This window comes from Ranitomeya imitator, chromosome 1 (assembly GCF_032444005.1).
Source record: "Ranitomeya imitator isolate aRanImi1 chromosome 1, aRanImi1.pri, whole genome shotgun sequence".
NCBI classification, from domain to species: Eukaryota; Metazoa; Chordata; class Amphibia; order Anura; family Dendrobatidae; genus Ranitomeya; species Ranitomeya imitator.
This window is the reverse complement of record NC_091282.1, coordinates 1,158,800,225-1,158,814,217: the sequence shown is the minus strand read 5'-3', so window position 1 is coordinate 1,158,814,217 and position 13,993 is coordinate 1,158,800,225.

Below are 13,993 nucleotides of genomic sequence, written 5' to 3'. Positions count from 1 at the left end.
TACTACTGAAAACGTCATCCTGTCCCGCAAAAAACTAGCCACCACACAGCATCATCAGCAGAAAAATAAGAAAGTTATAGCTCTCAGAATAAAGCGATGCAAAAACAATTATTTTTTATATTTTATAAAAAAAAGATATAAATGAGGTATCGCTGTAATCGTACTAACCCGAAGAATAAAGCTGCTTTATCAATTTTATGACACGCAGAACGGTATAAAGGCCCCCTAAAAGAAATTCAGGAATTGCTCTTTTTGTTCATTCTGCCTCGGAATAAAATATGACTAAATATGTAAAATAGGGCGGCACGGTGGCGCAGTGGTTATCACTGCAGCCTTGCAGCGCTGGAATCCTGGGTTCAAACCCCACCAAGGACAACATCTGCAAAGAGTTTGTATGTTTTCTCCGTGTTTGCATAGGTTTCCTCTGGGATCTCCGGTTTCCTCCCACATTCCAAAGACATACTGATAGGGAATTTAGATTGTGAGCCCATCGGGGACAGTGATGATAATGTGTGCAAAATGTAAAGCGCTGCAGAATATGTTAGCGCTATATAAAAATAAAGATTATTAATAATAAAAAGTGATCAAAAAAGTAATGTGCCCGAAAATGGTACCAATAAAAACGTCAACTCTTCCCGCAAAAAACAAGACCTCACATGACTCTGTGGGCCAAAATATGGATAAATTATAGCTCTCAAAATGTGGTGATGCAAAAACTATTTTTTGCAATAAAAAGCGTCTTTTAGTGTGTAACGGCTGCCTATCATAAAAATCCACCAAAAAAAAAAAAAAGTTTTAAAAGTAAATCAACCCCGCTTCATCACCCCCTTTGTTAGGGAAAAATAATAAAATTTTTAAAAATGTATTTAATTCCATTTTCCCACTAGGGTTAGCGTTAGGGCTGGGGCTAAAGTTAAGGTTAGGGTTAGGGTTGGGGCTAAAGTTAGGATTAGGATTGGGGCTAAAGTTAGGGTTAGGGTTGGGGGTAAAGTTATGGTTAGAGTTGGGGCTAAAGTTAGGGTTAGGGTTGGGGCTAAAGTTAGGGTTAGTGTTGGGGCCAAAATTAGAGTTAGGGTTGGAGATAAAGTTAGGGTTAGGGTTGGGGCTAGTTAGGGTTACGGTTGGGATTAGGGTTGGGGGCTAAAGTTAGGGTTAGTGTTGGGGCTAAAGTTAGGGTTAGGGTTGGAGCTAAAGTTAGGGTTGGGGTTGGGGCTAAAGTTAGGGTTTGAATTACATTTATGGTTGGGATTAGGGTTGGGATTAGTGTTAGGGGTGTGGTTAGGGTTATGGTTGGGATTAGGGTTAGAGGTGTTTTTGGGTTAGGGTTTCAATTAGAATTGGGAGTTTCCATTGTTCAGGTACATGAGGGGCTCTCCAAACGCGACATGGTGTACGATCTCAATTCCAGCTAATTCTGCGTTGAAAAAGTAAAACAGTGCTCCTTCCCTTCCAAGCTCTCCCGTGCGCACAAACAGGGGTTTACCCCAACATATGGGGTATTAGCATACTCAGGACAAATTGGACAACAACTTTTGTGGTCCAATTTCTCCTGTTACCCTTGCGAAAACAAAAAAATGTAGGCTAAAAATAACTTTGCGGAAAAAAAATGATTTTTTAATTTTCACGGCTCTACATTCTAAATTTTAGTGAAACAATTGGGGGTTCAAAGTGCTCACCCCCCTCCTAGGGGGGTCTCCTTTCCAAAATAGGGTCACTTGTTGGGGGTTTCACTGTTTAGGCACATCAGGGGCTCTCCAAACGCGACATGGGTTCTGATCTCAATTCCAGACAATTTTGCATTGAAAAGTAAAATGGCGCTCCTTCCCTTCCGAGCTCAGCCATGTGCCCAAACAGTGGTTTACCCCCATATATGGGGAATCAGCGTAATCAGGAAAAATTGCACAACAACTTTTGTGGTCCAATTTGACCTGTTACCCTTGGGAAAATAAAAAAATTGGGGCGAAAAGATCATTTTTGTGAAAAAAATATAATTTTTTTTTTACAGCTTGGGGGTTCAAAGTGCTCATCACACATCTTGATTAGTTCGTTAGGGGGTCTACTTTCCAAAACAGTGTCACTTGTGGGGGGTTTCAATGTTTAGGCACATCAAGGGCTCTCCAAATGCGACATGGTGTCCGATCTCAATTCCAGCCAATTTTGCATTGAAAAGTCAAATGGCACTCCTTCCCTTCCAAGCTCTGCCATGCGCCCAAACAGTGGTTTACCCCCATATATCGGGAATCAACATACTCAGGACAAATTGCACAACAACTTTTGTTGTCCAGTTTTTCCTGTTACCCGTGGGAAAATAAAAAATTTTGGTCAAAAAGATATTTTTTATGGAAAAAAATATGATTTTTTTTTATTGGCTCTACATTATAAACTTCTGTGAAGCACTTGGGGGTTCAAAGTGCTCACCACACATCTAGATTAGTTCCTTAGTGGGTCTACTTTCCAAAATGGTGTCACTTGTGGGGGGTTTCCACTGTTTAGGCACATCAGGGGCTCTCCAAACGCGACATGGTGTCCAATCTCAATTTCAGCAAATTTTGCACTGAAAAGTCAAATGGCGCCCCTTCCCTACCGAGCTCTGCCATGTGCCCAAACAGTGGTTTACCCCCACATATGGGGTATCATCGTACTTTGGACAAATTGTGCAACAACTTTTGTGGTCCAATTTCTCCGGTTACCCTTGGTAAAATAAAAAAAATTGGATGTGAATTAAACATTTTGTGAAAAAAAGTTAAATGTTCAATTTTTTTTAAACATTCCCAAAATTCCTGTGAAGCAACTGAAGGGTTGTTAGGACTGGCGGAACGCACCAAGAGAGATGATATAGATGCGTTCGCAGTCCGGGGTCCACCGTGCAGGTGAAACCTGCTGCTAGGAAATGACAGACTATATGGCGGTATCCAAAAGTATACACGCGTGGGTTAAACCTCACCCAGCGTGAAGAAAGCGATCCTGTTGCATCACAGGTCCGCGGTACCGCACATAGAGCGCGAGCAAGTGGTCAGCGAACTTAACCCCAACAGGGATTATAGTCCGATTAGACCCTTGCTGGCACTACACCGCTACTGGGTGTGTAAGGAAATATATAATTATAGCACCGAAGTGCGAAGTGTGCCGTGCTGGCAGGTACCACTAAGCACCCAGACGTGGGTCAGGAAGCGCACACTGACGCGTGGCACCGCACTGGCGGTCACAGCAATAGACGCTTATACGTGTGTGACACGTTGAGTGATTAGTCGGGCGCTAGATAGCAGCCATACACCATACGTGAACAGTCATACAATAGGGTAGGGGTATTTAATGAACGACTTGCACTCACAACAAACACACGTATTCAATTGTACACTGCGGTCATGCGCAGTTTATATAGTTGCAGGACAGGAAGTGGCCACAGAAACTTTGCCCTTCCAAGACCTGCCAAGAGGACCAATAGAATGCGCTGCAGAGTCTGAGCACATGACCCTCGATCTCCAACAGGAGATCTTGCCCTGGGCATGCTCAGTGTGCGCAGACAAGGACTTAGTCCCAGAGAAGTCCACTCGCTGCTGACCAGCACTGACTTTAATGGCAGGAGCTGAAGAAGCAGCAGTAACTCTCTGAACAGAGTGAGACCGAGCAAGACGCTGGGACCGACGTTCCTGCTGAGCAGGCTCCACTGCGGCTGGATAGGAATGGGGGACCGCAGCGGAGACAGCTCGAGATTCCCCCTGTGCAGAAGCGGGAACTCGAGACCTAACATGCCCCCCCCTCCTTGGGCCTCGCTACGCTCGAAGGTAGCAATGAGCTGTGGGGCCCGAATGTTTTCAGCAGGCTCCCATGACCTGTTCTCTGGACCATAACCCTTCTAATCCACCAGATAGAACTTTTTGCCGCGTACCACCTTACACCCCAAAATAGCGTTCACCTCGTAATCGTCCGTAGATGAACCCGATGTCCCGGCAGATGACTCGGAAAACCGGGACATGTATACGGGTTTCAAGAGGGACACATGTAAGGTGTCGGTGAAACCCAAGCGTGGAGGAAGAGCCAGGCAGTAGACCACAGGATTAACCTGTTCGAGAACCTTGAAGGGACCCAAGTAGCGAGGAGCAAACTTAGTGGACTCAACTCGCAGCCTGATGTTACGGGCGGAGAGCCACACCAAGTCGCCAGGAGCAAAGGTCGGAGCGGGGCGCCGATGAACATCGGTGGAGGACCTCATTCTCTCCTTGGAAGCCCGAATGGCATCCTGAGTGCGATCCCAAATGTCCCGTGCCTCCACAGCCCAGTCTGCCACCCTGGAATCGGCGGAAGACACGGGCATGGGCACAGGTACCCGCGGATGCTGACCATAGTTAAGGAGGAATGGAGTCTGTCCAGTGGAGTCAGCTACAGCATTGTTAAGAGCAAACTCCGCCCACGGTAGCAAAGATGACCAGTCATTTTGCTTAGCAGAGACAAAATGTCGCAGATATGTGACCAAGGTCTGGTTGGCTCTCTCCACCAACCCATTCGTCTCGGGATGATATGCCGAAGAGAGATTCAACTCGATACTGAGAAGGCGACAAAGCTCTCTCCAGAACCGAGACGCAAACTGGGGACCCCGGTCACTGACAATTTTGTCTGGCATACCGTGAAGACGGAAGATGTGTTTAACAAACAATGCTGCCAAGGCCCGTGCAGAAGGTAGCAGAGGAAGCGGCACCAAATGCACCATTTTAGAAAAATGGTCGGTGATAACCCAAATGACAGTACAGCCACGTGACTTGGGCAAACCCACCACAAAGTCCATCCCGACCATCTCCCAGGGCCTGTCTGCCACAGGCAGAGGGTATAACAACCCAGCTGGCCGTTGACGGAGAGACTTATTTTTGGCACAAGAGACACATGCCCGAACGTAGTCTCCTACGTCACGAACCATATGTGGCCACCAATACATTCTCGCCAACAACTCAGATGTCCTCTTTGCCCCAAAGTGTCCACCCACTCTGGACGAATGAGCCCACGAGAGAACCTCCGGACGCAAATTGATGGGAACAAAAGTCTTGCCCGGAGGCACAGACTCAAGCGAAACCGGAGCTACGGTTCTCAGACTCTCTGAAGGGACAATGAGCCGAGGCTCGTCCTCCTCCTCCACAGTTGACACCAGGGAGCGAGAGAGAGCGTCAGCACGAATGTTCTTCTCCCCGGCGAGATAATGAAGAGTGAAGTGGAACCGGGAGAAAAACAAGGACCATCTGGCCTGACGAGAATTCAGCCGCTGGGCTGTCTGTAAATAGACCAAATTCTTGTGGTCCGTGAAGACTTGGAATGGGAACTGAGCACCCTCCAAGAGATGTCTCCATTCCGAAAAGGCCAACTTCATTGCCAGCAGCTCCCTATCCCCGATGGAGTAATTTCTCTCTGCTGGTGAGAAGGTCTTTGAGAAAAAGAAGCATGGGTGCTTCCGACCTTGAGCATCCTTTTGATAGAGGACTGCTCCTGCACCAACGGATGAGGCATCCACCTCCATTAGGAATGGCTTATCCACATCGGGACGATGTAAGATGGGAGCGCTAGCAAAGTGGGACTTAATAGAAGTGAAGGCCTTGGAGACCTCTTCGGACCACAATTTAGGATTCGCTCCCTTCTTGGTGAGGGATACCAAGGGAGCTACCAGGGTTGAGAAGTGGGGGATGAACTGATGATAGTAATTTATGAACCCCATAAAGCGCTGCACTGCTTCCAGAGAATGGGGTTCCTGCCAGTCCATCACTGCCTGTAGTTTGGCAGGATCCATAGCCAATCCCTGGGCCGAGATGATGTAGCCCAGGAAAGGTAAAGACTCCTGCTCAAACATACACTTCTCCAACTTGGCATAGAGGGAGTTTGCCCGTAGGAGGTCGAAGACGTTGAAAACATCTCTCCGGTGGGAGTCAATATCTGGAGAGTAGATGAGAATATCATCCAGATAGACTACGACCGAGGTGGAAAGCATATCCCGGAAGATATCATTCACAAAGTCTTGGAAAACGGCTGGGGCATTACAGAGCCCGAAGGGCATCACCATATATTCATAGTGCCCATCTCTGGTGTTAAAGGCCGTCTTCCATTCGTCCCCCTCACGGATGCGAATCAGGTTGTAAGCACCCCGCAGATCTAATTTAGTAAATACCCTTGCTCCCCGAAGTCTATCGAATAACTCAGATATCAAGGGCAAAGGATACTTATTCTTAACGGTGATGGCGTTAAGACCCCTGTAGTCTATGCATGGGCGCAATTCCCCATTCTTCTTCTGCACGAAGAAGAACCCTGCCCCAGCAGGTGACACTGACTTCCTAATGAATCCTCTTGCCAGATTTTCCTGGATGTACTGTGACATTGCCTCCATCTCCGGGAGAGATAGCGGATAAACTCGACCCCGGGGAGGCTCAGCACCAGGCAAGAGATCAATAGGACAGTCATAGGGGCGATGAGGCGGAAGGACCTCCGCCGCCTTTTTGGAGAACACGTCTGCATAAGACCAATACTGCTTGGGGAGAGAGGATAGATCTGCGGGTACCTCAGTAGTAGCAACCTGAACGCACTCCCTCTGACACCTACCCCCACAAGATTCACCCCAACCCAGAATTCTGCCTGAGGACCACTCGATATGAGGAGAGTGGTACCGTAGCCAAGGTATTCCCAACAGGACCTCATCAATTCCATCCGGAATGACGAGCAGAGAAATTATCTCCTGATGAGATGGCGACATGGACAGAATAAAAGGGATGGTCTGGTGTGTTATCTGTGAGGGCAATGTCGACCCATTCACCACTCGCACCGTTACTGGTTGAGCAAGCATTACCAGGGGTATTGCGTGACGTTGGGCGAAGGCAGAAGACATAAAATTGCCCTCCGCCCCAGAATCCACGCAGAGCTCTACCGAGTGGGAGAATGAGCCAATAGTAATTGTCCCCTTAAAGGACAACTTAGAGGCAAACGTCGCCGTGTCTAGTGTACCTGCACCTACTACCACTAGACGCTGACGTTTCCTCGACCGCTGAGGACATCTGGTGGCTAGATGTCCTGACTGCTGACAAACATGACAGACCCTGAGTGCACAAGCGGTCCGGGACTTAGATCCTGCTTGTGACACTTCCCTGGCCTCATGTGGCTCAGGAACCAGGACCGGAGATTCCAGAGGTTTGGCGAAAGTAGGAGCCAGGCGAAACCTCTGCCTACACTGGGCTCGCTCTAACCTCCGCTCGTTAAAATGGAGGTCAATACGAGTGGAGACTGTTATTAACTCCTCCAGTGTGGCAGGAATCTCCCTAGTGGACAGAGCGTCCTTTACGTGGTCAGCCAAGCCCCTCCAAAATATGGGGATAAGAGCTTTATCCGACCAATCCAGCTCAGATGCTAAGGTGCGGAATTGGACGGCAAAATGACTGACCAAGGACTCACCCTGAGTGAATGCCAGCAATTGGAGCGCAGTATCATGGGTGACTTGAGGTCCTAAAAAGACCTGTTTCAGAGCGCTCAGAAACAGCGGAGCACTCTGCACCACATGATCGCCATGCTCCCACAGCGGCGGAGCCCATTCCAACGCCCTGTCCGACAATAGAGACAGAATAAATCCCACCTTAGCCCGCTCTGTGGGAAAACGTGCAGCCAGGAGCTCGAGGTGAATAGAGCACTGACTCACAAATCCCCTACAAAACTTGCTATCACCAGAAAATTTTTCTGGCAGCGGGAGGCGAGATAATGTCGGAACAGGGGTGGCAATGGACATAGTAGCTGCAGCCACGCTGGCAGCCTGTACAGCTACTGCAGTAACATCCACAGCTGAAGTCGCGCTCTCGAGAGCCGCCAACCTACCCTCCAGCTGCTGGATATACCGCAGAGATTGCTGTTTGTCTGTCATCACTAGCCAGACCCTGGCGCTAGTGTAATGTTAGGACTGGCGGAACGCACCAAGAGAGATGATATAGATGCGTTCGCAGTCCGGGGTCCACCGTGCAGGTGAAACCTGCTGCTGGGAAATGACAGACTATATGGCGGTATCCAAAAGTATACACGCGTGGGTTAAACCTCACCCAGCGTGAAGAAAGCGATCCTGTTGCGTCACAGGTTCGCGGTACCGCACATAGAGCGCGAGCAAGTGGTCAGCGAACTTAACCCCAACAGGGATTGTAGTCCGATTAGACCTTTGCTGGCACTACACCGCTACTGGGTGTGTAAGGAAATATATAATTATAGCACCGAAGTGTGCCGTGCTGGCAGGTAACACTAAGCACCCAGACGTGGGTCAGGAAGCGCACACTGGCGCGTGGCACCGCACTGGCGGTCACAGCAATAGACGCTGATACATGTGTGACACGTTGAGTGATTAGTCAGGCGCTAGATAGCAGCCATACACCATACGCGAACAGTCATACAATAGGGTAGGGGTATTTAATGAACGACTTGCACTCACAACAAACACACGTATTCAATTGTACACTAGCGCATGGCCGTGCGGTCATGCGCAGTTTATATAGTTGCAGGACAGGAAGTGGCCACAGAAACTTTGCCCTTCCAAGACCTGCCAAGAGGACCAATAGAATGCGCTGCAGAGTCTGAGCACATGACCCTCGATCTCCAACGGGAGATCTTGCCCTGGGCATGCTCAGTGTGCGCAGACAAGGATTTAGTCCCAGAGAAGTCCACTCGCTGCTGACCAGCACTGACTTTAATGGCAGTGCTGAGCAGGCTCCACTGCGGCTGAATAGGAATGGGGGACCGCAGCGGAGACGGCTCGAGATTCCCCCTGTGCAGAAGCGGGAACTCGAGACCTAACAAGGGTTAATAAACGATTTTGAATGTACTTTTTAGTACCTTGAGGGGTGCAGTTTTTAGAATTGATCACTTTTTGGCATTTTCTGTCATATAGACTGTTGTGAATTCTGTTATCGAACTCCCTCCTGTGGTCATCAATGGTACTTCGGCGAGTTCTGTCCATGGACTCCCTCTGGTGGCTGTGAGTGGAGCTGCTGCTTCTGAGGTTCCTTCCACAGGTGTCTCAGTTTATTCTTTGGCTGGCTGCTCTATTTAACTCCACTCAGATTGTTACTCCATGCCAGCTGTCAATGTTCTTGTACTGGTTCAGTTCGGTCTTGGATCTTTCTGGTGACCTGTCTACTCCAGCAGAAGCTAAGTCCCTGCTAGTTTATTATTTGTTCATTGTTTTCTTGTCCAGCTTGCTATCATGATTTTGCCGTGCTAGCTGGAAGCTCTGGGATGCAGAGTGGCACCTCCGCACCGTGAGTCGGTGCGGAGGTCTTTTTGCACACTCTGCGTAGTCTTTTTGTAGTTTTTTGTGCTGACCGCAAAGATACCTTTTCCTATCCTCAGTCTGTTTAGTAAGTCTGGCCTCCCTTTGCTGAAACCTGTTTCATTTCTGTGTTTGTGACTTTCATGTTAACTCACAGTCAATATATGTGGGGGGCTTCCTTTTCCTTTGGGGAATTTCTCTGAGGCAAGGTAGGCTTTATTTTCTATCTCTAGGGCTAGTTAGCTCTTAGGCTGTGAAGAGGCGTCTAGGGAGAGTCAGGAATGCTCCACGGCTATTTCTAGTGTGTGTGATAGGATTAGCGGTTGCGGTCAGCAGAGCTCCCACTTCCCAGAGCTTGTCCTTTGTTAGTTTAACCATCAGGTCTTTTCGGGTGCTCCTAACCACCAGGTCCATAACAGTACAGCTGGCCCAAAGTATTAATGCATCTCAATAGAGGGATAAGAGAAGTTGTGAGACCATTTTTTTTTCTCTGCAGCGTGTTTTGTCTTTCTTTTCCCCTTAACCTCTGGGTGGTTCAGGACACTGGTGTAGATATGGACATTCAAGGTCTGTCCTCTTGTGTGGATCATCTCACTGCAAGGGTACAAAACATTCAAGATTTTGTGGTTCAGAATCCGATGTTAGAGCCTAAAATTCCTATTCCTGATTTGTTTTCTGAGGATAGATCTAGGTTCCTGAATTTCAAAAATAATTGTAAACTGTTTCTTGCTTTGAAACCCCGCTCCTCTGGTGACCCCGTTCAACAAGTTAAAATCATTATTTCTTTGTTGCGTGGTGACCCTCAAGACTGGGCATTTTCCCTTGCGCCAGCAGATCCTGCATTGCGTGATGTAGATGCGTTTTTTCTGGCGCTTGGATTGCTTTATGATGAACCAAATTCAGTGGATCAGGCAGAGAAAATCTTGCTGGCTTTGCGTCAGGGTCAGGATGAGGCGGAGGTATATTTTCAGAAGTTTAGAAAGTGGTCTGTGCTTACTCAGTGGAATGAGTGTGCCCTGGGAGCAATTTTCAGAAAGGGACTTTCTGAAACCCTTAAGGATCTCATGGTGGGATTTCCCACACCTGCTGGTCTGAATGAGTCTATGTCCTTGGCGATTCAGATCGATCGGCGCTTGCGGAAGCGCAAAGCTGTGCACCATTTGGCGGTATTCTCTGAGCATAGGCCTGAGCCTATGCAATGTGATAGGACTTTGACCAGAGCTGAACGGCAAGAACACAGACGTCGGAATGGGCTGTGTTTTTACTGTGGCGATTCCACTCATGCTATCTCCGATTGTCCAAAGCACACTAAGCGGTTCGCTAGGTCTGCCACCATTGGTACGGTACAGTCTAAATTTCTTTTGTCCGTTACTCTGATTTGCTCTTTGTCGTCCTATTCTGTTATGGCATTTGTGGATTCAGGCGCTGCCCTGAATTTGATGGACTTGGAGTTTGTCAGGCGCTGTGGTTTTTTCTTGGAGCCCTTGCAGTACCCTATTCCATTGAGAGGAATTGATGCTACGCCTTTGGCCAAGAATAAGCCTCGGTACTGGACTCATTTGACTATGTGCATGGCTCCTGCACATAAGGAGGATATTCGCTTTTTGGTGTTGCATAATCTGCATGATGTGGTCGTTATGGGGTTGCCATGGCTACAGGTCCATAATCCAGTTTTGGATTGGAAATCTATGTCTGTGTCCAGCTGGGGTTGTCAAGGGGTACATGGTGATGTTCCATTGTTGTCAATTTCGCCTTCCGCTCCTTCTGAAGTCCCTGAATTTTTGTCGGATTACCAGGATGTATTTGATGAGCCCAAATCCAGTGCCCTACCTCCCCATAGGGATTGCGATTGTGCAATTAATTTGATTCCTGGTAGTAAGTTTCCTAAGGGCCGACTGTTCAATTTATCTGTGCCAGAGCACGCCGCTATGCGGAGTTATATAAAGGAATCCTTGGAGAAAGGTCATATTCACCCGTCGTCATCACCGTTGGGAGCAGGGTTCTTTTTTGTGGCCAAGAAGGATGGTTCTTTGAGACCTTGTATTGATTACAGCCTTCTTAATAAGATCACAGTCAAATTTCAGTACCCTTTGCCGCTGCTGTCTGATTTGTTTGCTCGGATTAAGGGAGCTAGTTGGTTCACCAAGATAGATCTTCGAGGGGCGTATAATCTTGTGCGTATTAAACAGGGCGATGAATGGAAAACAACATTTAATACGCCCGAGGGCCATTTTGAGTACCTGGTTATGCCATTCGGACTTTCTAATGCTCCATTTGTATTTCAGTCCTTTATGCATGACATCTTCCGAGAGTACCTGGATAGATTCATGATTGTATATTTGGATGATATTTTGGTCTTTTCGGATGATTGGGAATCTCATATAAAGCAGGTCAGAATGGTGTTCCCGGTCCTTCGTGTGAATTCCTTGTTTGTGAAGGGGTCAAAGTGTCTCTTTGGAGTTCAGAAGGTTTCCTTTTTGGGTTTCATTTTTTTCCCCTTCTACTATCGAGATGGACCCTGTTAATGTTCAGGCCATTTATGATTGGACTCAGCCGACATCTGTGAAGAGCCTGCAGAAGTTCCTGGGCTTTGCTAATTTTTACCGTCGCTTCATCGCTAATTTTTCTAGTGTTGCTAAACCGTTGACTGATTTGACCACATCAGCACCTTTCTTGGTCAAATCAGTCAACGGTGTGGCTGTAGAGGCTTTTCAGGAGTTGAAGCGTCATTTTTCTTCTGCCCCTGTGTTGTTTCAGCCAGATGTTTCGCTCCCGTTTCAGGTCGAGGTTGATGCTTCTGAGATTGGAGCAGGGGCTGTTTTGTCGCAAAGAAGTTCTGATGGCTCGGTGATGAAACCATGCGCCTTCTTTTCTAGAAAGATCTCGCCTGCTGAGCGCAATTATGATGTTGGCAATCGAGAGTTGTTGACCATGAAGTGGGCATTCGAGGAGTGGCGACATTGGCTTGAAGGAGCCAAGCATCGCGTGGTGGTTTTGACGGATCACAAGAATTTTATTTATCTCGAGTCTGCCAAACGGTTGAATCCTAGACAGGCTCGATGGTCGCTGTTTTTCTCCCGTTTTGATTTTGTGGTTTCGTACCTTCCGGGCTCTAAGAATGTGAAGGCTGATGCCCTGTCAAGGAGTTTTGTGCCTGACTCTCCGGGTGTTCCTGAGCCGGCGGGTATTCTCAAAGAGGGGGTAATTTTGTCTGCCATCTCCCCTGATTTGCGGCGGGTGCTGCAGAAGTTTCAGGCTGATAGACCTGACCGTTGTCCAGCGGAGAAACTGTTTGTCCCTGATAGATGGACTAGTAAAGTTAACATCTGAGGTTCTATGTTCGGTGTTGGCTGGTCATCCTGGAATCTTTGGTGCCAGAGATTCGGTGGCTAGATCCTTTTGGTGGCCTTTTTTGTCACGTGATGTGCGTTCTTTTGTGCAGTCCTGTGGAACTTGTGCTCAGGCTAAGTCCTGCTGTTCTCGTGCCAGTGGGTTGCTTTTGCCCTTGCCAGTCCCGAAGAGGCCCTGGACGCATATTTCCATGGATTTTATTTCAGATCTCCCTGTCTCTCAGAGGATGTCGGTCATTTGGGTGGTTTGTGATCGCTTCTCTAAGATGGTCCATTTGGTACCCTTGTCTAAATTGCCTTCTTCCTCTGATTTGGTGCCATTGTTTTTCCAGCATGTGGTTCGTTTGCATGGCATTCCGGAGAACATCGTCTCGGACAGAGGTTCCCAGTTTGTTTCGAGGTTTTGGCGGTCCTTTTGTGCTAAGATGGGCATTGACTTGTCTTTTTCTTCGGCTTTCCATCCTCAGACAAATGGCCAAACCGAACAAACTAATCAGACTTTGGAATCATATCTGAGATGCTTTGTTTCTGCTGATCAGGATGATTGGGTGTCCTTCTTGCCTTTGGCCGAGTTCGCCCTTAATAATCGGGCCAGCTCGGCTACTTTGGTTTCGCTGTTTTTCTGTAATTCTGGTTTTCATCCTCGTTTCTCTTCAGGGCAGGTTGAGCCTTCGGACTGTCCTGGTGTGGATACTGTGGTGGACAGGTTGCAGCAGATTTGGACTCATGTGGTGGACAATTTGACGTTGTCCCAGGAGAAGGTTTAACGTTTCGCTAACCGCCGGCGCTGTGTTGGTCCCCGACTTCGTGTTGGGGATTTGGTTTGGTTGTCGTCTCGTTATGTTCCTATGAAGGTTTCCTCTCCTAAGTTTAAGCCTCGTTTCATTGGTCCGTATAAGATTTCTGAAGTTCTCAATCCTGTGTCATTTCGTTTGGCCCTTCCAGCTTCTTTTGCCATCCATAATGTGTTCCATAGGTCGTTGTTGCGGAGATACGTGGCGCCTATGGTTCCCTCCGTTGATCCTCCTGCCCCGGTGTTGGTCGAGGGGGAGTTGGAGTATGTGGTGGAGAAGATTTTGGATTCTCGTATTTCGAGACGGAAACTCCAGTACCTGGTCAAGTGGAAGGGTTATGGTCAGGAAGATAATTCCTGGGTTGTTGCCTCTGATGTTCATGCTGCCGATCTAATTCGTGCCTTTCATTTGGCTCGTCCTAATCGACCTGGGGGCTCTGGTGAGGGTTCGGTGACCCCTCCTCAAGGGGGGGGTACTGTTGTGAATTCTGTTATCGAACTCCCTCCTGTGGTCATGAATGGTACTTCAGCGAGTTCTGTCCATGGACTCCCTCTGGTGGCTGTGAGTGGAGCTGCTGCTTCTGA